This window comes from Colletes latitarsis, chromosome 7 (genome assembly GCF_051014445.1).
Source record: "Colletes latitarsis isolate SP2378_abdomen chromosome 7, iyColLati1, whole genome shotgun sequence".
Classification (NCBI taxonomy): Eukaryota; Metazoa; Arthropoda; class Insecta; order Hymenoptera; family Colletidae; genus Colletes; species Colletes latitarsis.
The window spans coordinates 1,867,423-1,889,433 of NC_135140.1; positions in this window are offsets into that span (position 1 = coordinate 1,867,423).

Consider the following 22,011-nt stretch of genomic DNA (forward strand, 5'->3'; position numbering starts at 1 on the left):
GACCTTCGCGGCCTTTACCTTGGCCGCCGGCGGCGGAGGCGGAGGCTGCGGTTGCGAGGCCTTCCTCGCCGCCCGCTTCGCCTTCCGCCCCACCACCTCACTCCACGCCACCCCCCCCCTTGGGAGGGTGCTGTGGAGGACGCGACCACCGCGACCACGGGTACACCACCCCCCTTGGGGGTCGCGACCCGGGGCCCTGGTGCCGCAACGCTGGGCGGAGCCTTCACTCCGCCCTTCTTTGCCTTCCCCGACTGTACCGGAACAGGTCGGGGAGGCACCGCCTTCCTGCTGACCGCTCTTCCGGCGAGGAGCTCCTCCCGGAAGGCGGCCAGCTTGCCATCAATCATGTCCCCAATCCTCCTCAGAAGATCGTCTTCTGAGGAGGACGGGGACTTCTTCACGGGCGGAGTGCGGGTGGAGGGGCCCGCGGTGCCCCGCACCACTGCCGCCGCACTCCGCTTATTTACCTCCGCCGAGGGACGCGGCGGTGGAGGAGGAGGGAGGATGGGAGGGAGGGCCGCGCTGTTCCACAGCGCCTCTGCCCTCCTCCTCCCCTGTCGCTCCTCCTCCAACAGGAGCTGCAGACGGGCGTTCCGCCCTCTGAGCTCCCGCGCCGCCTCCCTCATTTCCTCCGCCGCGGCCTTCAGGGCCTCCGCGCCACCGCTTTTCTGCTCCTTAAAGGCGCAGGCAGCGGCGACTTTCTCCACCCGCCTCAGGGACGAGGAGATCCTCTCCGATATCTCCTCGGTCACCTCGTCCCTGAGGCAACTCAGCCTCACCGACGGGCTCATCGCCCCGCCCACCTCGGCGACGGCCTGCCCCGTCCTCTTCCTCTTAGAGCCTATGTGGCTCCTGGTGGAGGAGAAGGACGAGACTGACGCAGTCTCGTCGTCCTCCTCCACCTTCCACGAAGCCGGGCCAGGCGCTGGAGGCGGCGCGAGCGCCGTCACTCCAGTCCCAACACCGCCTTCGTCCTCCCCCTCTGACTTACCCCGTCCCATCCCCGTTTTAATATTGAACTCCATAATACACCCACGAGCAGGTCGGAAGAAAAGGTCCGCCCGGGCAGAGCCGCCTTACCCGGGTAAGCCTATATACTCCGGGGGTTCGGCAGGTTCCCCGGAGGTGGTCGCTTGGGATTGGGCCTTCTCCCCCAACCATGCATCCCATCGCCGCGCACCATAGCTTAGGATTGGAGGGCGATTTTATAGAGTCGCCATACTCGTGGCCCAGGCGGTTAAGCCAAGACCCCCGTTCCTCCTGCCGTCACGTACCATTCACAAAACCAATAGGGAATTGTGAATGGGTCGTTGTGACGACCAACAGGAGGCTTACGGTGTGTGTATGACTCGGGTACCCCGGGTTCGTTAAGCCCGTACTGCAGCTGAAATTAATTAACGGGCTGCTGCATCGCGACGGAAGTGACCCCCATTTCAAAGGTTAGATAAGTAGCAGGGCGATTTCATAATGCACGCAAGTGGCAAGAAAAATTTGACGAAACGTTCGACATACGTAACATCTCCCCCCCCCCCCCCCCCAAGATGAAACATCGCGTTATGCGTGATGCTTTCATATTAGACGGAAAGCGCCCTGTTACTTATTTACAAAAGAAAATAATAAAAGTCGCGAAAAGTAGAATAATTGAAAGCTAAATGTGTCGGGGTGTGTAGTATCATGTTGTGGTGTGTACTTATCAATACTGGTGCGTTGTGTTCTGGGTTTAGACCTTGGGCACGACGTAGCCCACCTCCAACCAGTGCTCGGCTACGTTCACAGGTGGCTGCCCCGGTAGTCGGTCCAGGTGGAGATCGGCAACGACTCCGTCTTCCGCGTTACCGATCCGGGATATTCGGTCTCTTCGAAGTAATGTTACGGATTGTAGTTATGTGTGAAATCAAGTCCTGTAAATAATCTCCATATGATTTTAATTTTTCTTTATCTGGGAAGGAACTGGGTTCTCGAGCTACTTTTCCAAAAATTAACTCGTATGGTGTGAAATTTGTTGCTTCGTGAACGGATGTGTTATATGAGAACATTGCAAAAGGAATTAATAAATCCCAATCTTCGTAGTTATCTATGTAATGTTTGAGGTATTCAGTGAGCACGATGTGACTTCTTTCCAATGATCCATTAGTTTGTGGTCTGTATCCGGAAGTTGTTATTTGTTTAATTTTAAATATTTCTGCCAAATTCGTCATTAAATTTCCTATGAAACTAGTTCCTTTATCTGTTAGTATTGCGCGAGGTGTACCGTAGATTGCGATAAAGTGTCGTGCGAAAGCATCTGCAATGGTCGCGGCTCAAATATTAGGTATTGCAACTGCCACGCAGTATTTCGTCAGATTGTCCTGTATGGTAAGAATATGTCTATTTCCATTAGGCGTGATTGGAAGAGGTCCCACGGTGTCCAGTGATATTTTGTCAAATGCATCCAGCGGTGTGTCGGTGATCAACATGGGTTGGCGAGTCTTTGCTCGAACTAATTTTTGTTCTTGGCAACTTTGGCATGTCCTGATGTACTCTTGAATTTCGTTGCGCATTTTTGGCCAATGGAATTTTGATCAAATGCGTTTGTATGTTTTTGTTACCCCTTTATGCCCTCCAATTAAACTATCATAGGCTTCGCGAATTATGTCCAATCTATCCGATTCAGACGGTGTGGTGATAGCACAGCTGTTAGAATAGGGAGGTTTCAAATATTTTACTTGAACGCCTCGTCTAACGGAGGTCCGGATCACGAGGGAAAGGACGTTGGAAATGTAGTAATTGCACGTTAGTTTATTTTTCGCTTCGTCGAATTTTCGACGAAGCCGTTTATTTCAGTACTTTTTCTTTCAGGACGAACACAAACACAAACTCTTAATTCTAACCGCCTGGACGTCTGGCCGGCGTCTAGCCAGAAAAAGCCCCGCCGATGGGCCGTCTCCTTTTCGGCGGTTCGCGTCGCTCTATCCTGAAACAAAAGAGACGAGACTATGCGTAAATATCGAGTAACGTGAGTCACGTTGTCCGTCTCGCTCTAAGGTTCACGCGCTCTTGGTTGTGCGTGACGCACTCACGAGCGGGGAACTCGGCCGCCGCGTTACGCAGCTAAGCTAGTGGACTGTATGTGAGAACGTTCCCTTTAAATCAGGAAACGTTTGATTGCAGATTTGGGGGACGAGAATCGATCTCGATTTTTCCCGACTGCTAATTTCGACTGTCGCCGGATAGGTTAACAGAGGGAGGTTGTAAGACTCCAACTATTTGCCTGCTCCTCGGCCGTTTATCGTCCTCGTAATGCGTACGGGCACTGTGTGGTGCAGCACCTTTACAGCGCATGCAGCGACTTATAATTATAGTGCGTACACCACGGCGCTATACTGAGCGGTTCTACGCACAGGGTCCGTACACACTGGCGATGATTGAACAGCGCTCTAGCTGGTCGCCGGATGCCGGAACTCAAGTATTGTCCCGAACACCGACTGGAGGACGGTAATACCACCCAGGGTATGCACGCCACGAAGGCCCCTAAGGGTGGGTTTGCACCGTTCGACAGTCGAGAGGTTCGAGATTCAAATTCGAAACCTCGGACACGACCTCTGATTGCAGCGATACGTGTCTGATGTCAGACTGATGTGGACTATAGCCACCGCTGAATGGGAATTTCGGATTATAATTCACGAAATTCTACAGTCGCTTTGATCTGGTCGAAACCCGACCTGATCTATATCGAATTACAACGAGTTGCGAAAGGAATCACGGGAAGAGATTGATTCACAATCCGTCCTCGTATTCGATTCCTTTCCTCGTTTACGATTTTTTAATTTAAATTGTGAACGGGTTACGGAAGGAGTCACGGTAAAAGATTGTTTTTACAATCCGTTCTCGTATGGAGTCCTTCCTATTCCACGTTCAAAATTTATTCGAAAAGTTCGAGTGACTCGTAACTATTCGATAACTATGGAATGCCCGAGGAGCGGGGTCGTATGCCCATGTGCTCCCTGCCGGTTCCAGATTAAGAGTGACGGACGAGCACGGACAGTCAAAAATGTTCGCTCGAAGGGTGAAACCTCCGTAGAGCGGCGCTGTGAACGTTTTTTGAGTCCGTCTTTGTCTAATACAAAATTGTCGTACCTTCTCTAGACACGCGCGTCGAAACTTTCGTTTCGAAATTGAGCGTTACGTGATCGATCGCGTGAGGTCTCGAAAAAAACCCGAGAGCGGCTGTTTTTCTATCCCGTACTGTTTTCGCGTAGCGGACACGACGACCGAGGTACCTCTGGTCTTACGTACGCCGAAAAAACAATACCGGGTGACGAATTATATTTTACTCGAAAATACGTCGAATTAACGCGATATTTAAACAACAGCTGCATAGAATAATTTGTTGATCTGTTTCGGTAAAAACTTCTTCTAATATTTTGTAAAATTTGTTAGCTGGTAATTTGTGTAAATCTCCTGTTACAGAGATTCGAAAGGAATTTATTTGATTTTGGTCCAGGGTATGTCTGAGAGTCTTTAACCCATGGGATACATCTTTTGCCGTAATATTGTCGTAAAAATTGTCAGAAATTACTATACTGAAGGTTTTAAACAATCCATTGTTTGAAGTCAATACGTGTCCCTTTTTCGGTTGCGCTGCCAAAAGATCCGGTTTATTAATTATTTCGGTGTCCAGTAATACTTTTCCTACGGTGGATATTAGGTTGCAATCTGCTGATATGAAGTGTGCATAATGTCCGTTTTCCGCAGCGAGGGTGTTCGAAGAAACAGTTATTTTATAAGATTGTGTTGACGCAGTGTATCGGTGCTCGTTTTCGTCGGTTAAAACATCTGTGTCGGACGCGTATGGTAGGTAAGGGTCAGGCGTGCGGTCAAAGGCGTCAGGTAGCCGTTCTGCACTTGTTTCGGTTGCAACCCTTGCAGGTGGATGAATTATGGCTGGTTGTAAAATTTCGTCTGTAACATGCGGTGTTACCTGTGGAGTACTGAATACATTTTTACGAGGATTTTCCATAATTGTATTTTTATTATTGGTAATTTCAAGTGGTTCTTCAAAGGACATTAGGTCATCGGATAAATTGTTATCTTCCTCCGGTAGTGTGTTCCTTGTAGAGTTTGCTGCTGGCAGTAAGTTGTTTATGATTTCCTGAGATTCGTCTGGCAATGTTACTTCGTGCGATAAGCTGGGTAGAGTTCGGTGTCTAGCTATTATCGGCGAGTGTTGAATTTTTCCATAAGAGGGGCCTTGTTCTTCGTCCGAGCTACTACTACCCTCCCGGTATTTGGGTCGGTTTTCCCTATCTCGACGTAACTGTTGTATACGGTGACCTATGAATTGCTTATCGGTAGTCGGTGGTACTTGAGCCCAGAAGTCGGGATCGTCCTTTGACTCCCGTGGAATGAGCGGTAGACAGACTGATGGAGGGTTGCACGATAACGCGTCCGCGTTCATGTTCGTTTTTCCACACTTGTGGATAACCTGATACTCGTATTCTGAAAGTCGTAATTTCCATTTTATTAGCCTGGAGGTCGGGTCCTTAACTGAATGTAGCCAGACTAAGGGACGGTGATCTGTGACAAGGGTGAATTTTGTTCCATAAATATAGGGTCGGAAATACTTTACTGCGTAAACCATTGCGAGACATTCCTTCTCTGTTGCCGAATAATTCTTTTCAGGTTTATTGAGGCTTCGAGATGCATATGCTATTGGTAAATCCTTTCCTATTTCCCCCTAGCTAAGTACAGCTCCTATGGCGTATTCGGATGTGTCTGTAGTCACGATGAAGGGTTTGGTGAAATCCAGATACTGCAATATAGGTTGTTGACAAAGTTCTTTACGTAATTGATTAAAACTTTGATCTTGTTCTTCTGTCCATTTAAATTTAATGCCCTTTCCTAGTAAATTGATCAACGGTTTTGACTTCACGGTGAAATCTGGTATAAATCTTCTGTAATATCCTGCTAAGCCCAAAAATTGTTGAATATTCTTCTGCGTTTTCGGTGTGGGAAAGTCTTGCACAGCTTTTAATTTTCTTGGATCCGGTCTTACCCCCTTTTCGGAAATTATATGTCCTAAATATGCAATTTCTTTGCGTAGAAATTCGCATTTGTCAGTTTGAAGGGTTAAGCCCTGTTCCCGAAGGCGGTTCAATAATTTTTTAACTTTGATATTATGTTCTTGCAATGATGAAGCGTAAACGACAATGTCGTCCAGGTAAACGAAGAGGTCTGTTCCTTGTAATCCGGTGAGAACTTGATCCATGAGGCGTTGAAATGTAGGTGGAGCGTTCTTTAAGCCAAAAGGCATTCTTGAAAATTCGTAATGTCCATGCGGTGTGGTGAATGCTGTTTTTTGCTTATCCCTTGGATTCATTTCTATCTGGTGAAATCCACTGGCGAGATCAAAAACGGAAAAATATTTTGCTCCTCCTAATCGGTCCAAAATTTCTGTGATTTGTGGTAATGGATATTTGTCGGAGATTGTCTTTTCGTTTAATGCGCGAAAGTCTATTACCATGCGCCAACGTTTGTTTCCCTGTGAGTCAGCTTTCTTCGGTACGATCCATAAAGGTGAGTTGTAGGGTGATTTTGACGGAGTAATTATGCCTTGTGATAATAATGCGCTAACCTGTTTTTGGATTTCGTCCTGATGCACAGGCGGATATCGATATTGTCTTGTGTTTACTGGTATTTCGTCTATGGTGTGAATCGAATGATTAAAATCGGCTGCTTTTCCTAATTTGTCTCCAAGCAGAAAAACTCGGTCTGGAAATTCTTTTATTAAATCAATGACGGATGCTCGTTCTTCCCTGTTTAAATGATTGGTATTTAGTGTATTTACGAGTTTTTCTATCCTATCTTCGGTGGTCCTGAATTTTGTTGGCTGTTCTGCATATGAGCAAAGGTCTTCGTCCGATGTGCTTAGAAAATCGTACGGTTCTATTATCTGTGGTTCTATCTCTACGTCGAGGTCTTCGCTGCTGGTGTTCGTTGCTAAGACGTGACATTTTCCGTTGTTATTTGTTACAGCTGCTTCCCCTACGTACAGTTGATCGTGAGTTTTAATACGTGGTAAATATCCTTCCTTTACTGTCGGGTTTGCTATTTTTACCGCGATTTGTTGTATCGTACGAGCTTTGAGCCGGTGTTTAGTCGGAGTTTGCGAGTTTAAAGATGAAAACAAATCTTTGTGGTTTGAAAAACGTAATGGTCTAATAGGTTTGTCCCTTAATACCATGGTCCCATGATAATAAGAAATTTCGGCACCCTCTTGCATTAAAAATGGGCTTCCGATGAGTCCATCAGCGTCTATTGCAAGAGTTCTTACTATATAGAAAAATGCGGGTGTATCGTGAATATGGAGAATTGTGGTTCTTAACGTGTAAATTGGAGTTGTGGTTAATCCTGTTATTTCTATTTCTTCGCGAGAATTTATTATTGCTTTTGTTCCTAAAACATCGAGACGTACTAAGTTGATGGCTGCACCGCAATCGATTAAAAATGTTCCCTTTCCTAGTTCCAATTCTGGGACTTTGGTTTCGAGACGTGGGGCAGGTGTTTCTTTGATAAGGAGTCGTTTTCGAAGTGTACTGTTCTTTGACGACGGGTTTCGTTGCCGCTCATCGTGTCGCCGGTACGGTGAGCGCGATTGAAGTTTAAAGACCCGTTCGATTCGGCTGACGAGTCCCGCGAGTCGCGTCGGTTTTTTGGATTACGCGGATTTTTTCTACAGGATTTACCGTCGTGTCCCGTAGTTTCACAATACCAACAATATAATTTCGGTTCGCGATATCTTTCGGAATTTTTTAATATGGAATAATGATTTCCTTCATCCTTCGGAAAATCGTAAGAACGCCTCGAAGGAGAAATCGAGGGGCTTCTTTGTCGCACGGGCCATGCCGACGCATGTGGTTGTTCCTCTCGATCCTCTTGACCTTCATATGTTCTAGCATGCCGCCCTCGGTCATAACGACTCGGCGAGCCAGGGTACGACACTTGATTGTCGCGGTGGCGATAATCTTCGGTTCCACGATCCTTTCGTGACCACCGTGCAGGTGATTCGTTCCGGGGCATTTGTCTTCGATTCCTTAGTTTCCTGTCTATATGCAGCACGGCGTCGTAAGCATCTTCAAGAGTCCGTATGTCTCTAAATTGTGCCGACACCTTCCAAGAAATACGATCCGGTAAGCCTTCGATGAAATTTTCCAAAACATCTCGTTCCATCTCCTTGATGAAATCTTCGGCGTTGTCCCGGTATCTTTCTCGAATGGCTCCGCGCGCGCAATAAACCAGGTGACTAGTCCTGTCGACGTACTGTCGCAAACTTTCACCCTCGCGAATACGTAAACTCGCGATGTCTACTTGGAAATACGACAAACTTTTTCCCGGCGCGAATCTCTTTTTTAAATGTTTAATCAATTCGCTAACACTCACGAATTTATGCTCTAAGGTGCACCTTCGTGCGAGACCTATGAGTTTAGTCAGAACAATCGCCAGATAATCGGCTTCCGAACCTCAGGTATCAATGTTAACCCATCCTCCACACTTTGTGCAAAACGCGATAAAGATGGAGTTTCTCCGTCGAAAGTCGGTATCGTCGATGTAACGTTCTGTATGCATGTCTTTTGTGTCAAAAGTGACATTGAATTTGCAAGCGATAATGTCAAGTTCATAATATCGTTCGACGAAATATTTGCTTGTGAACTTGTCATTTTTAATAATTTATTTTAATTCAAATAGAGAAAACTAGTATATTTAAATCCAATTAACAATGTGTATTAACTAGCGAAAACTAGTATATTCTTAACAAGAGTTAACTGGTTGACTTAACTAGCGAAAACTAGTATATCGTCTAAATTCAATAAGAGAAATTTCAACTTCTCAAGAAACCCAAAAATTACGTAGCGATTCTAAAATAGTTAAATCCCACCGCTGTCACCAGTTTCTATTACGAGCCAGGGCCGTGCGGCGCGCGTGGCCTGCGAGTGCGAGAGAGAGTATGGAATATGGTATCAATTTGTTAGTTAGGTACACGGACGAACCCGATGCGAAATCGGGGAGCCGCTAGGATAGTTTATAACGAGGACGAACCTGATTTTTTTTTTTTTTTTTTTTTTTTTTTGTCGTAGGGAAAATCTTCGAAAGACTCCCTCCCACCTCCTTGGGGAGAGGTGGGAGGGGTCTGTGGGATTCCCCGCGCCCGTACAACGACAGGCGCGGGACCTACCCACTACAAACCCCACGGTGACCCTTCGGCACGCTTTGGGAGGATACCGGAAATCGCTCGAAGCATTCTTCCGGTATCCTCCCTGTGCCCGCGCTTTCGCGCCCATCCCCCGGGGGGACAATCGGTCCCCCCAGTAGACACACTGCCTCATAGCGGCGGGACGGGGCCACTCCATCCCGCCGCTATCCGTCCCGGGGCCGCGTTTAGTGGCGGCTGCGAGCCCCAACTCGCAACCGCCCGCGACCCCGTTTCCACCCCTCGGCGGTCGGGCGTTCATGGCCGCACCAGACCGCCGAGGGTGCCTCCCCTTGCGTCGGACCGGTAGGGGGAGGCACTCCTACCACCAACCGGTCCGACCCGGCGCCGCCTGGCCTAGGTCATCCGCCACGCCGAGGCGGCCGCCCGCGACGCCTCGCGACCGGGCGACGACCTCGGGCCACCGCACGAGCGCGAGCTTCAGCGCGCCGCTGAAGCACGCGGTCCCCTCTCCCCAATTGGGAAGAGTGTATTGACCACGTCCTCCAGCAGCCGGGGGTCAAGACCCTCGGTGACGGGGGGCGCCCACGGGCGGAGCTTATTCAGCACCACCTTATATGGGCGCCCCCATGGATCGTCATCAAGGGTCTGGAGGAGCTCCTTCCATGCCTGGGTCTTGGCCCGTTTGATGGCGACCTGCAGAGCAACCCGCGCCACGCGGTATGCTCCATACAGGTCATCCGCTGCCCTCGCTCGCGCCACGCCGTCGCCTGAACGTTGACGACGGCGCGCGCGGGTGTACTGGCGTCGGGCGCGGACAGTCGCGACTCGCAACTCTGCGATCGCGTCCGACCACCAGTACACCGCCCGGCGAGGAGAAGCCCGCCCGACCCGAGGCATCGCCGCGTCGCAAATACCCGCGACCAATGCTCCGAGCCGGGCGACCTCCTCCTCTATGCTCGGCAACTCGGCCGCTCCCTGCGGCCAAGTTGCAGCGAGGGCAGCTGCCATCAGGGCGTCCTTGTCCAGGCGCCGAAGCGCCCAGCGGCGTGGTGGGGTGCCACGCATGCGGCCGTGTCGGGATGCACTCGCGGCGGCAGAGACCTCCATCCGGATGTACCGGTGATCGGAGAGTGTCTCTGCCCCCGCGACCACGTGCCAACCCGACACCATGCGCACGGCGTTGGGGGTCGCGAATCCAACATCCACGATGGACCCCCCATATCGCCGCACGCATGTGTGCTCCGACCCCCGGTTCAATACCCGGAGGTCGAGCCCCGCTGCATGCTTACTTGCTTACTGCTTGCTTACTAGCCCGCTGCTTGCATTCAAGCATACTGCTTCCTTAGTAGCTTCCTGCTTGTTTACTAGCTTACTGGTTGCTTACTAGGTTACTGCTTGCTTACTAGCAATCTGCTCCCTTACTAGCTCACTGCTCGCTTACTACCTTACTGCTTGCTTACTAGCTTACAGCTATCTTAATCGCTCAGTGCAAGCTTACTAGACTGCTGCGTGCATTCTAGCTTTCTGCTTGCATACTAGCTTTCTGCTTGCTTACCAGCTTACTACTTGCTTACTCACTTACTGCTTGCCTACTAGCTTCATGCACGCTTACTAGCCCGCTACTTCCTTTCTACCATACTGCTTGCTTACTAGCTTACAGCTAGATTACTCGCTCACAGCTTGCTTACTAGCATAATACTTCCCTACTATCTCCCTGCTCGCTTACTAGCTCACTGCTTGCTTACCAGCTTACTGCTTGCTTACATGCTTACTGATGCTTACGAGTTCACTGGTTGCTTACTAGCTTACAGCTTGCTTACTATCATACTGCCTCCTTTCTACCTTCCTCCTCGCCTACTAGCTCACCGCTTGCTTAGCAGCTTGCTGCAAGCTTACTTGCTTGCTGCTTGTTTGCTAGCCTGCTGCTTGCTTTCGGGCTTTCTGCTTGCTTACTAGCCTGCAGCTTGCTTTCTAGCTTACTGCTTGCTTAATAGCATACTGATTTCTTACTAACTCACTGATTTGTCACTAGCATACTGCTTGCTTACATGCTTACTGGTTGCTTAAAAGCTTACTGCTAGGTTACTCGCTTACAGCATGCTTACTAGTTTCCACCTGGCTTACTAGCTCACTGCTTGCTATCGATCTTACTGCCTGCATGCTAGCATACTGCTTTCTTACTACCCTGCCGCTTGCTTTCTAGCTTAGTCCTTGCTTACTAGCTCACTGCTTGCATACTAGCTAACAGGCTGCTGAATAGCTTACTGCTAGCATAATCGCTCAATGCTTGCTTACTAGCTTGCTGCATGCTTACTTGCTTGCTGCTTGCTTACTAGCCAGCTGCTTTCATACTAGCTTAGTAGCTTACTGCTTGCTTACTACCTAACTGCTTTCTTACTACATTGCTGCTTTCTTCTTAACTTACTTCTGTCTTACGAGCCAGCTGCTTGCTTACTAGCTTATTGCTAGCTTACTAGCTTACTGCTTGCTTATTAGATTCCTGCTTGCTTGTTAGCTTGCTGCTTGCTTACTAACATACTGCTTACTTTATAGCTTACTGCTTTCTTACTAGCCAGCTGCTGGCTTACCAGCTTACTGCTTGCTTACTAGCCAGCTGCTGGCTTACCAGCTTACTGCTTGCTTACTAGCGTACTGCTTGCATACTAGCTTGTTGCTTGCTTACCAGCGTACCGCTTGCTTTCTAGCATACTGCTTGCTTACTAGCTTACTGCTTGCATACTAACGTACTGCTTGCATTCTAGCTTACTGCTTGCATACTAATATACTGCTTGCTTACATGCTATTTGCTTTCATAGCAGCTTACTGCTAGCTCACTCGTTTACTGCTTTCTTAGTAGCTTACCGCTTCCTTCCTAGCTCCCTGCTCCCTTACTAGCTCACTGCTTAATTACTAGCTCCCCGCTCGCTTACTAACTTACTGCTTGCTTACTAGCTTGCTGGTTGCATACTAGCTTGACGCTTGCTTTCTAGCTTACTGCTTGCTTACTAGCTTACTACTTCCTTACTGGCTAACTGCTTTCATGCCAGCTTACTGCATGTCTACAAGCTTACTGGTTACTTACTAGCTTACAGCTCGCTTACTAGCATACTGCTTCCATACTGGCTCCCTGCTTGCTTACCAGCGTACCGCTTGCTTTCTAGCATACTGCTTGCTTACTAGCTTACTGCTTGCATACTAACGTACTGCTTGCATTCTAGCTTACTGCTTGCATACTAATATACTGCTTGCTTACATGCTATTTGCTTTCATAGCAGCTTACTGCTAGCTCACTCGTTTACTGCTTTCTTAGTAGCTTACCGCTTCCTTCCTAGCTCCCTGCTCCCTTACTAGCTCACTGCTTAATTACTAGCACCCCGCTCGCTTACTAACTTACTGCTTGCTTACTAGCTTGCTGGTTGCATACTAGCTTGACGCTTGCTTTCTAGCTTACTGCTTGCTGACTAGCATCCTGCTTCCTTACCAGCTTCCTCCTCGCTTACTAGCTAACTGCTTGCACACTATGTTACAGCTTGCTTACTAGCTAATGGCTTTCTTACTAGCTCACTGCTTGTTTACTTGCTTACTGCCTGCTTACTAGCTTACTACTTCCTTACTATCTAACTGCTTCCTAACCAGCTTACAGCTTTCTTACTAGCTTACTGCTTGCTTACTAGCTCATTGTTTGCTTACTAGCTTGTTGCTTGCCTTCTATCTTACTGCTTGCTTGCTAGCATACTACTAGCTTACTCACTTACTGCTTCATTACTACCCTTCTGCTTGCTTTATAACTTAGTGCCTCCTTGCCAGCTTCCTGATTGCTTACTAGCTCACTGCTAGGTCACTATCTTACTGTTTGCTTACTAGCATACTGCTTTCTTACTAGTTTCCTGCTTTCTGACTAGCCTGCTGCTTGCTTACCAGCTTGTTGCTTGCTTACTAGCATACTGCCTCGCTACAAACATGCTGCTTTGTTACCAGCTTACAGCTTGCTTGCTAGTTTACAGTTTTCTTTCGAGCATACTGCTTCTTTACTACCCTCCTGCTTTCCTCCTATGTTACTGATATCTTGCTAGTTACCTGTTTTCTTACTAGCCTCCTGCTTGCATACTAGCTTACCGCTTGCTTACTAGCATACTGCTTGCTCAATAGGTAACTGCTGCCTTATTAGCCTGCTGTTGTTTTCTAGCTTACTGCATGCTTACTAGCTTGCAGCTTGCTTACTTGCTAACAGCTATCTTACTAGCCTGCTACTTGCTTCCTAGCTCTCTGCTTGCTTACTAGCCTGCTGGTCGCTTTCTAGCTTACGGCACGCTTACTGGCTTACTGCTTACTCAATAGCTAACTGCTTTCTTACTAGCCAGCTGCATCCTAGCTAGCCTTCTGCTTGCTTACTAGCTTAATTGTTGCTTACAGTCTCAGTGCTTGCTTACTACCATACGGCTTCCTTACTCTCTCCCGGCTCGCATACAGGGTCACTGCACGCTTACTAGCCTGCTGCTTGTTTACTAGCTTACAGCTTGCTTACTAGCATACTGCTTCCCTACTAGCTCCCTGCTCACTTACCAGCTCACTGCTTGCTTGCTTGCTTACTGCTTGCATACTAGATAACTGCTTGCTTACTAGCATACTTGTTTCTTACTAGCTTACTGCTTACTTACTAGTTTACTGCATGCGTAATAGCTAGCGGCTATCTTGTTAGCCTGCTGCTTTCTTTCTAGATTACTGAACGCTTAGTAGCTGTTCGAGCGATTTACGTTCGAGCAGAGGTCTCGGTGATAATGTAAAAACGCTAAACACTGGTAACCGTTATCGAGCGTTGTTACGCGACGTGCCGTCGCCGGGCCGTTTGCTCGATATTGAACCGTCAAGTCGTTCGATATTTCCCCCCACTCTGGCTCCCCGCACTGATATTCATATAAGGCCGCGCGCCGTGGTATCCGGACTAATTGTCTCGTTGCCGGACGTATTCGTGTACGAATTGTGTGTCAAAAGCGTGTGCCGGTATCCGGTCCACCTGACGACCAACCTGCCGTTTTGAGTGCCGATCCCCGTTCGGACCTAGCCCACGCCTTCGCGGCCTCACGAGCTGTGTCTACGACGCCCGGTTTGTCCGGCCTAGAAGTGTCGGGTATTCTGTAGTGTGTGTGTGTGTGTGTGTCTTATCACAATAAACCGTGGACGAGCCGCAAGGCCGAATCTCACTGCCGTAAATTTCTTTTTACAGCTACACGCTGTAGCGACAGCGGTGAATCGCTGTCTGAGGTGTCGCGCAAAGCACGCGTTATATCGTTGTAGCGAATTCATGCGTCTTTCAGCGACCAACCGGAAAGCGTTTGTACGGAAAAGCGGCTGTTGCTTCAACTGCTTAAGCCAGGGGCATTCGGCGTCCAACTGCCCGTCCGATAAAAATTGCGCTCGCTGTGGTCAGCGGCACCATTCGTCACTGCACTTGCTTGAGTCCGAGCAGGAGCGGAGAGAGGGGGTTCGTGAGTCGAATGATGCCGCCGCGGAGCAGGTAGAGGGGAGCCCATCAAGCGCGTCGACGCACCTTTGCGAATCGCGGGCCGGCGACCCGGGTCGCCTACACGTTCTTCTCGCGACCGCGAGAATAAAAGTATTTTCCCCAAGCGGTGAGGGGCTCGTGATTCGTGCACTGCTGGACCAGGGGGCAGAAGCGAGCTTCGTTTCCGAGTCTCTGGTCCAGACATTACGATTGCCACGGAGTCGAGCGTCGGTTACGATAAGTGGGGCGGGAGGTGTACGTGTTGGAACGGCGCGTTCGCGGGTGTCCCTCTTCTTGACTACGACCGCGGGGGAAGGTGATCGGGTGACGATTTCTGCGTTGGTGTTGCCGCAGTTATCCTCGTACGCGTGCCGAGTTCCCGTTGACCATTCTCGCTGGCCTACTTTAGAGGGTCTGAGTTTGGCGGATCCGTCGCCAAATTCTCCCGAGCCTATCAACCTGTTGATCGGCGCCGATTATTCCGGCTCTGTCATTCGCGAGGGACTCCGTCGGGGAGGCCCAGGGGGGTCAATTGCACAGCATACTCAGTTCGGTTGGATTGTTTCCGGGCCCGTACCCACGTCGGGATCGAACCGCCGCGCCGTCGACGCGGTCAGCGCGTTTCACTGCGTGAGCAATGAGTAGTTGGGGCAACAACTGCAGCGATTTTGGGAGGTAGAAGAAATGCGAGCCTGTCCAGGGCTCACTCCTGACGAGGAGAAATGCGAGGCGTATTTTAGATCCACCGTCTCACGGCGGGCGGATGGACGGTATGTGGTCCGATTACCGTTGAAGGGGGGTAGCCTCCACTCGAGATCGGCCGATCTCATGCGCAGGCCGAGCGAGTGCTGGCGAGCGTGGCGCGTCGTTTTCGCACTGACCACCGATTGGAGGCGGAATATCGCGAATTCATGTCCTGCTACGAAGAGCTGGGACACATGGAGGAGATCCCATGAGCTGCGCTCGTGGACGAGAAATCGCAGCGAGTCTTCCTTCCCCACCACACCGTGGTGAAAATATCTGAAGGGGGAGTTTCCCGCCTACGGGTAGTTTTCAACGCCTCCAGACGGACGTCCAACGGCTCCACGTTAAACGAGCATTTGCTCCCGTGGCCCAAATTACAAGCCGACATCATAGCAATCGTCGCGCACTGGCGAATGTTCCGCGTGGCTGTCAAGGCAGACATAGAAAATATGTACCGCCAAATTCGAGTAGATCCGCCCGATGCCGATCTGCAATGCATCTTCTGGAGCTGCGTCCCGAGGAGTTTACCGACGACCTTTCGGCTAAACACCGTAACGTACGGGACCGCTTCCGCCCCGTACCTAGCTCAGCGAGTCCTGCGTCAACTTGCCGCCGATGAGGGTGACCGCCACTCTCTTGGAAAAGAAATATTATTGCGACATTTCTATGTCGACGATGTGCTGTTCGGAGCGAACGATGTGAGGGCCGCGATTGTTCGCCGCCGCGAATTACAGTCCCTACTGTCGCTTGGGGGCTTCCCATTGAAGAAATGGGCCGCTAGTGACCCCGAGGTCCTAGCGGAAACCACCTCCAAGGAACGAGTTGACCTTAGTCCGGGAACAGAATCGAATCACTCGGTTTTGGGGCTGGTTTGGAGGGTTCCCGACGATGCATTCGATTTCAGTGTCGAATCGGCCCACTCATCGTTCGGTTCAAAGCGAGTCATCTTGTCTACGATAGTTCGGTTATATGACCCGCTGGGCTGGGTATCCCCCGCCGTGGTAATCGCGAAAATCTTGGTTCAGGACCTGTGGCTACGAGGGGTAGATTGGGATGCTCCAGTCCCGGAGGAGATCGCGGAGCGGTGGACGACCTTCCAACACGAGCTGCCATCTTTACGTGACGTTCGCGTACCCCGCTGGCACGGAGCGAGTTGCACGGCTTCGCTGACGCCTCTTCAAGTGCTTATGCTGCGGTTGTTTTCGTCGCGGTATCAAGTCGCGACTGCTCCGATCGCCGAGTCACTTTAGTCGCCGCGCGGTCGAGGGTGGCTCCCGTTCGCACAGTTAGCATCCCACGACTCGAATTATGCGCGGCGGTTCTTCTCGCTCGGCTGCTGCATACGGTCCGGACCGAATGCGCATGGCCGAACGCGCGGATATTTGCTTGAACCGATTCCAAGGTGGTGTTGGACTGACTGGCGCGACCGGCCTCGTCGTGGCAGGTGTTCGTCGTGAATTGCGTCTCCGAGGTGCACAGCACGTTCCCCGGCGTACCGTGGTCGCACGTTCCATCTACGGACAACCCAGCTAACTGTGCATCTCGGAGGATGTTACCGTCCACACTTCTTTCTCACTCGCTGTGATGGAATGGGCCCACGTGGCTCCAGTGTCCACGGTCGAAGTGGCCCCGTGGCCTCCCCGACTCTCAAAGTCTCGTTACCAGGGAGGAATTACGTGTGTACCTGTCTACGGCGAGTCCTACGGTCGAGCCCGCCCCTTTACCCCCCTTACCGGACAGCGTGTCTTCCTGGCCCAAATTAATTCGGGTGACGGCCGAGTGTTTTAAATTCGCGGACGCGTTGCGCGCTTCGCAAGTCGCCACGAGCAATACAAGTGGAGTAGTTGGGGAATGGTCGCGTCGCGCTCGGTATGTCTGGATACGTTGGCTCCAACGCGCGCATTTCCCGAATGAAATGCGCGCCTTGGCGAAGAGAAACCCGGTTGCGCGTAGCTCCCCACTCCTTCGGTTGACGCCGTTTCTCGATGAGGAGGGTCTGCTGCGGGTAGGAGGTCGTTTAACCCGCGCTCCCGTGCCGTACGATGAAAAACACCCCGTGATTGTTCCGCGACATCGGGTGACAAGGTTACTCATCGAGCACGTTCACCTTGTGGCCCTCCACGGCGGCCCGCAGCTGACCCTCAGTGTGCTTCGGCGCGCGTATTGGATATTAGGGGGACGCAACGTCGTAAAAGACGTAATTAGAAAATGCGTCGTCTGTGCTCGTCACCGCGCCGCCCCTATCCACCCAAGGATGGCGGACCTCCCCGCTGCGCCCTTTCACCCACGTTGGGGTGGATTACGCCGGACCAATCGCCACCAGAGCTGGGAGGGGTCGAGGACACAAGTCCTTCAAATCTTACATCGCGCTCTTCGTGTGTTTCGCGACTCGTGCCGTGCACCTCGAGCTCGTCAGCGATTGCGCTGCCAGCGGGTTCCTCGCCGCTCTGCACCGGTTCATGTCCCGTCGGGGCACACCGTCCGTCATATACAGCGACAATGGGCGAAATTTCACGGGGGCCACGCGGGAACTGCGTGAGCTGTGCACAGGGGTGGCTCGGGACCCCTCGGTAACTGCATTTCTCGAAGGTCGGGAAATTCAATGGCATTTCACCCCTCCCAGAGCCCCCCAAAGTGCGGAGTCAAAAGCACGAAACTACATCTTCGACGCGTGATCGGGGAAACCACGTTGATCTTTGAGGCGATGGCCACTTTCCTGTGCATGACTGACGCGTGCCTTAACTCGCGACCCATCATGCCGCTATCCGCAGAACCCGACGATGTAACCGCATTGACCCCGGGTCATTTTTTAATAGAGGCCGCCCCCTTATCAATGCCGTCTCGAGGCGATACGGACGTAACCTTCAATGTTCTGTCCCGATGGCAGCTCTTAGTTCGGATGCGGGAGCATTTTTGGAGCGCCTGGCAGCGGGAGTACCTCCATTCCCTGCAGAAGCGTGGTAAGTGGTGGAAAGAGGAGGGGAATTTACAGGTAGGCGATCTCGTAGTCATCAAGGATCCGAATTCACCTCCGCGGTGCTGGAAGCTCGGTCGAATTTCGGCCACGCGCCCTGGACAGGACGGTCGAGTCCGGATCGTGGGTGTGCGGACCGTGACCAGCACTCTCGAGCGGCCGGTGACCCAGCTCGTCCGCTTACCGCTGCAAGCTGCCGAGTCCACCGTGGACCAGCTTTAGTCTGTTGTGTGTTCTTGTGTGATCTCGTATTTATGCGTCCCGCGTAGTCCGCTCACAGAGTTCAGCTGGGGGGCTGAGGCGAGCGGGATAATCGAGCGATTTGCGTTCGAGCAGACGGCTCGGTAATAATGCAAAACGCTAAACACTGGTAACCGTTACCGAGCGTTGTTACGCGACGTGCCGTCGCCGGGCCGTTTGCTCGATATTGAACCGTCAAGTCGTTCGAAATTTCCCCCCACTCTGGCTCCCCGCACTGATATTCATATAAGGCCGCGCGCCGTGGTATCCGGACTAATTGTCTCGTTGCCGGACGTATTCGTGTACGAATTGTGTGTCAAAAGCGTGTGCCGGTATCCGGTCCACCTGACGACCAACCTGCCGTTTTGAGTGCCGATCCCCGTTCGGACCTAGCCCACGCCTTCGCGGCCTCACGAGCTGTGTCTACGACGCCCGGTTTGTCCGGCCTAGAAGTGTCGGGTATTCTGTAGTGTGTGTGTGTGTGTGTGTCTTATCACAATAAACCGTGGACGAGCCGCAAGGCCGAATCTCACTGCCGTAAATTTCTTTGTGCCACTTTCGACCGGCAATCCCACTCCGGGAGAGTGTACGAACACTAGCATACCGCTTCCTTAGTAGCTCCCTCCTCGCTTACTACCTTACTGCTTGCATACTAGCTTTTTTTTTTTTTTTTGTGGGGAAAATCTTCGTAAGTCTCCCTTCCACCTCTTTGTGGAGAGGCGGGAGGGGTGTGTGGGATTCGCCGCGCCCATGGAATGACGGGCGCGGGACCTACCCACTAAAAACCACACGGTGACCCTTCCGCACGATTTGGGAGGATACCGGGAACCGCTCGAAGCATACTTCCGGTATCCTCCCCGTACCTGCACTGTGCGCCCATCCACGAGGGGACAAAAGGGTCCCCCCGGCTGTCACGCAATCTCATGGCGGCAGCACGAGGTCACTCCGTCCTACCGCCATCCGTCTCGGGGCCGCGTTCAGTGGCGGTTGCGAGCCCCGCCCGCGACACCATTTCTACCCCTCGGCGGCTGATGGCTGGTGGCCGCTCCATGCCACCGAGGGTGCCTTCCGATGCGCCGGACCGGAATTAAGGTGGCACTCCCACTTCGGTCCCACCCCGCTCCTTGTGGCTGGAGGAGGCTCACTTCAGGAACCCCCTCCTAACCAGGGTCATCTGTCACGCCGCGGGGGCCGACCACGACGCCCGGCACCTGGGCGGCGCCTTACTGCCACCAAACGAGCACGAGCCTCAGCACGCCGCTGAAGCTCGCGCTCCCTGGCCGCGGCGTCCTTCTGCAACATTACTTTCTCGCAGAAGGAGGCCACGGCCCTCCACTTACGCTCGCTGCCGAGAATGGCGCGCACCATGCCCAGCAGCGAGACATCACGCCCGATGACGCCGACCAGGACCCGGAGCTCCCCCTCCCACGCAGGGCACACCTCGAGGGTGTGTTCAGCCGTGTCCTGCTCAGCGTCACAATGGCAGCAACGCGCCGTCGCCACCTTCCCAATCCGGCACAGGTATTTCCCGAAGCTGCCATGCCCGGAGAACACCTGTGCCATCCAGTAAGTGAGGATTCCATGGCCTCTGTCCAGCCACTCACACCAGGAGTGGCCGAACAGCCCCGACTGTCCGGTGCCCCACGGTTGGCAGAGCCAACCGCTCCTGCCACGCGAGCATCACGAACTGCCGGGCCTGGCGCTTAAAATTGCCTCAAGCAGGTTCCTGCGCTCCCGGGACCGCTCCCAGCCCTACGCGACGGTCGACGCGGTGACGATACAGCACCGCGTGCGACCGCGCGAGGAGGTCCATGGTCGGCATCCCCGCAAGAACCGTCACCGCCTCATGCGACACGGTCCGGTACCCGCGGACGACCCCCAACGCCATCCGCCCAGACGGGGGCCCCGTAAAGGGCCACCGACTGTTCCATTGCCACATAGAGGCGGCGCACTCTGCCAGCCGGGCCCCCCCGGTTGGGTACGATTCGGACTACAGTCGCGACCATACCCTCCAACCAGGGGACCAGGCAACGGAAATGCTCCTCGAAGCGCCAGTGGCTATCGAGGATCAGCCCCAGATACCTCATCTGGGGCTTCACCTCGATATCAGCCCCACCCACCCGGATCAGAGGGGGTGGCGGATCCTGCCGAGATAAATGGAACGCTATCACCTCGGACTTTTGGACCGCCACCGTCATCCCCATTCCCCTGATCCTGTCGACGACGCGTTGGGCCCCCTCCTCGGCGAGGCGCTTGGCCCTCCCCCACTGAGCCCCGACGGCCAGCACCAGTGTGTCATCTGCGTAACACACGGCACTGACGCCGTCGGGGAGGTCGGCCCGCAACACCGCGTCGTACGCGATGTTCCACAGGAGTGACCCGAGGACCGACCCCTGCGGAACCCCGCAGTACACCTCCCTCCGCATATCACCATCCCGGCCCGGATACTCGATCCACCTGCCGCGGAGATAATCCCCGACGACTGCCCTGAGACAGAATAGCCGTGGGTTTCCCGTGTGTTTCCTGCCAAAAGGCCCTACACACACGGCCCCCACGGGCGCGGGATTGGGATACGCCCAATCAGCGCGTCCCCGTCTGGACGAGGACTACCAGTATGCCGGCGGGATGTAGGTCCCGACGACAAGTCACTGGTGGGGCCGAGCGTCTTTCCTCGCTCTACCGACATAGCAGGTCGGTGCCCGAGCTGTATCCGCAGCTCCCCCGTCGAAAGCCAAGAATGGGCCCTCTAGCCAGCACGTAGCTATCAACCACTGCCCCCGCGATGGTCCTTCCCACGACCGGGCCCGAAGCACTCTTCGGTGGGCCCCCGATCCCCGTGGTACCAGTCTAGATCACTGGTCGGATCTGCGTGGCATGCCACTACCGATTGGTGACCCTACAACCACCGGCATCGGTCGGCCCGCATCTCGGGTACGTGGAGACGCTACCCTCCAAAGGGTCCTACAGGAATCAACCACTAGGGTCTTTGACCTGCAGGACCCCCCCTGCGACCACAGGACACCCCACACACAATCACACATTCCTTCTCATTCGCACTCTTCTAGCAAACACATTCATCGCAAACTCACAGAATCTTTCGTACGTTTCCTTGCATTCCAACACACCACTCACATCCACATACCCATCCTCTCTCCTGACCGACACACCACACTCGACCAGGCACCTCACATCATCATACAACGGACATTCAACCAACACATGCTTTTTTTTCTTTTTTTTTTTTTTTTTGTCGTGGGGAAAATCTTCGAAAGACTCCCTCCCACCTCTTTGGGGAGAGGCGGGAGGGTTGTGTGGGATTCCCCGCGCCCGTAGAATGTCGGGCGCGGGACCTACCCACTA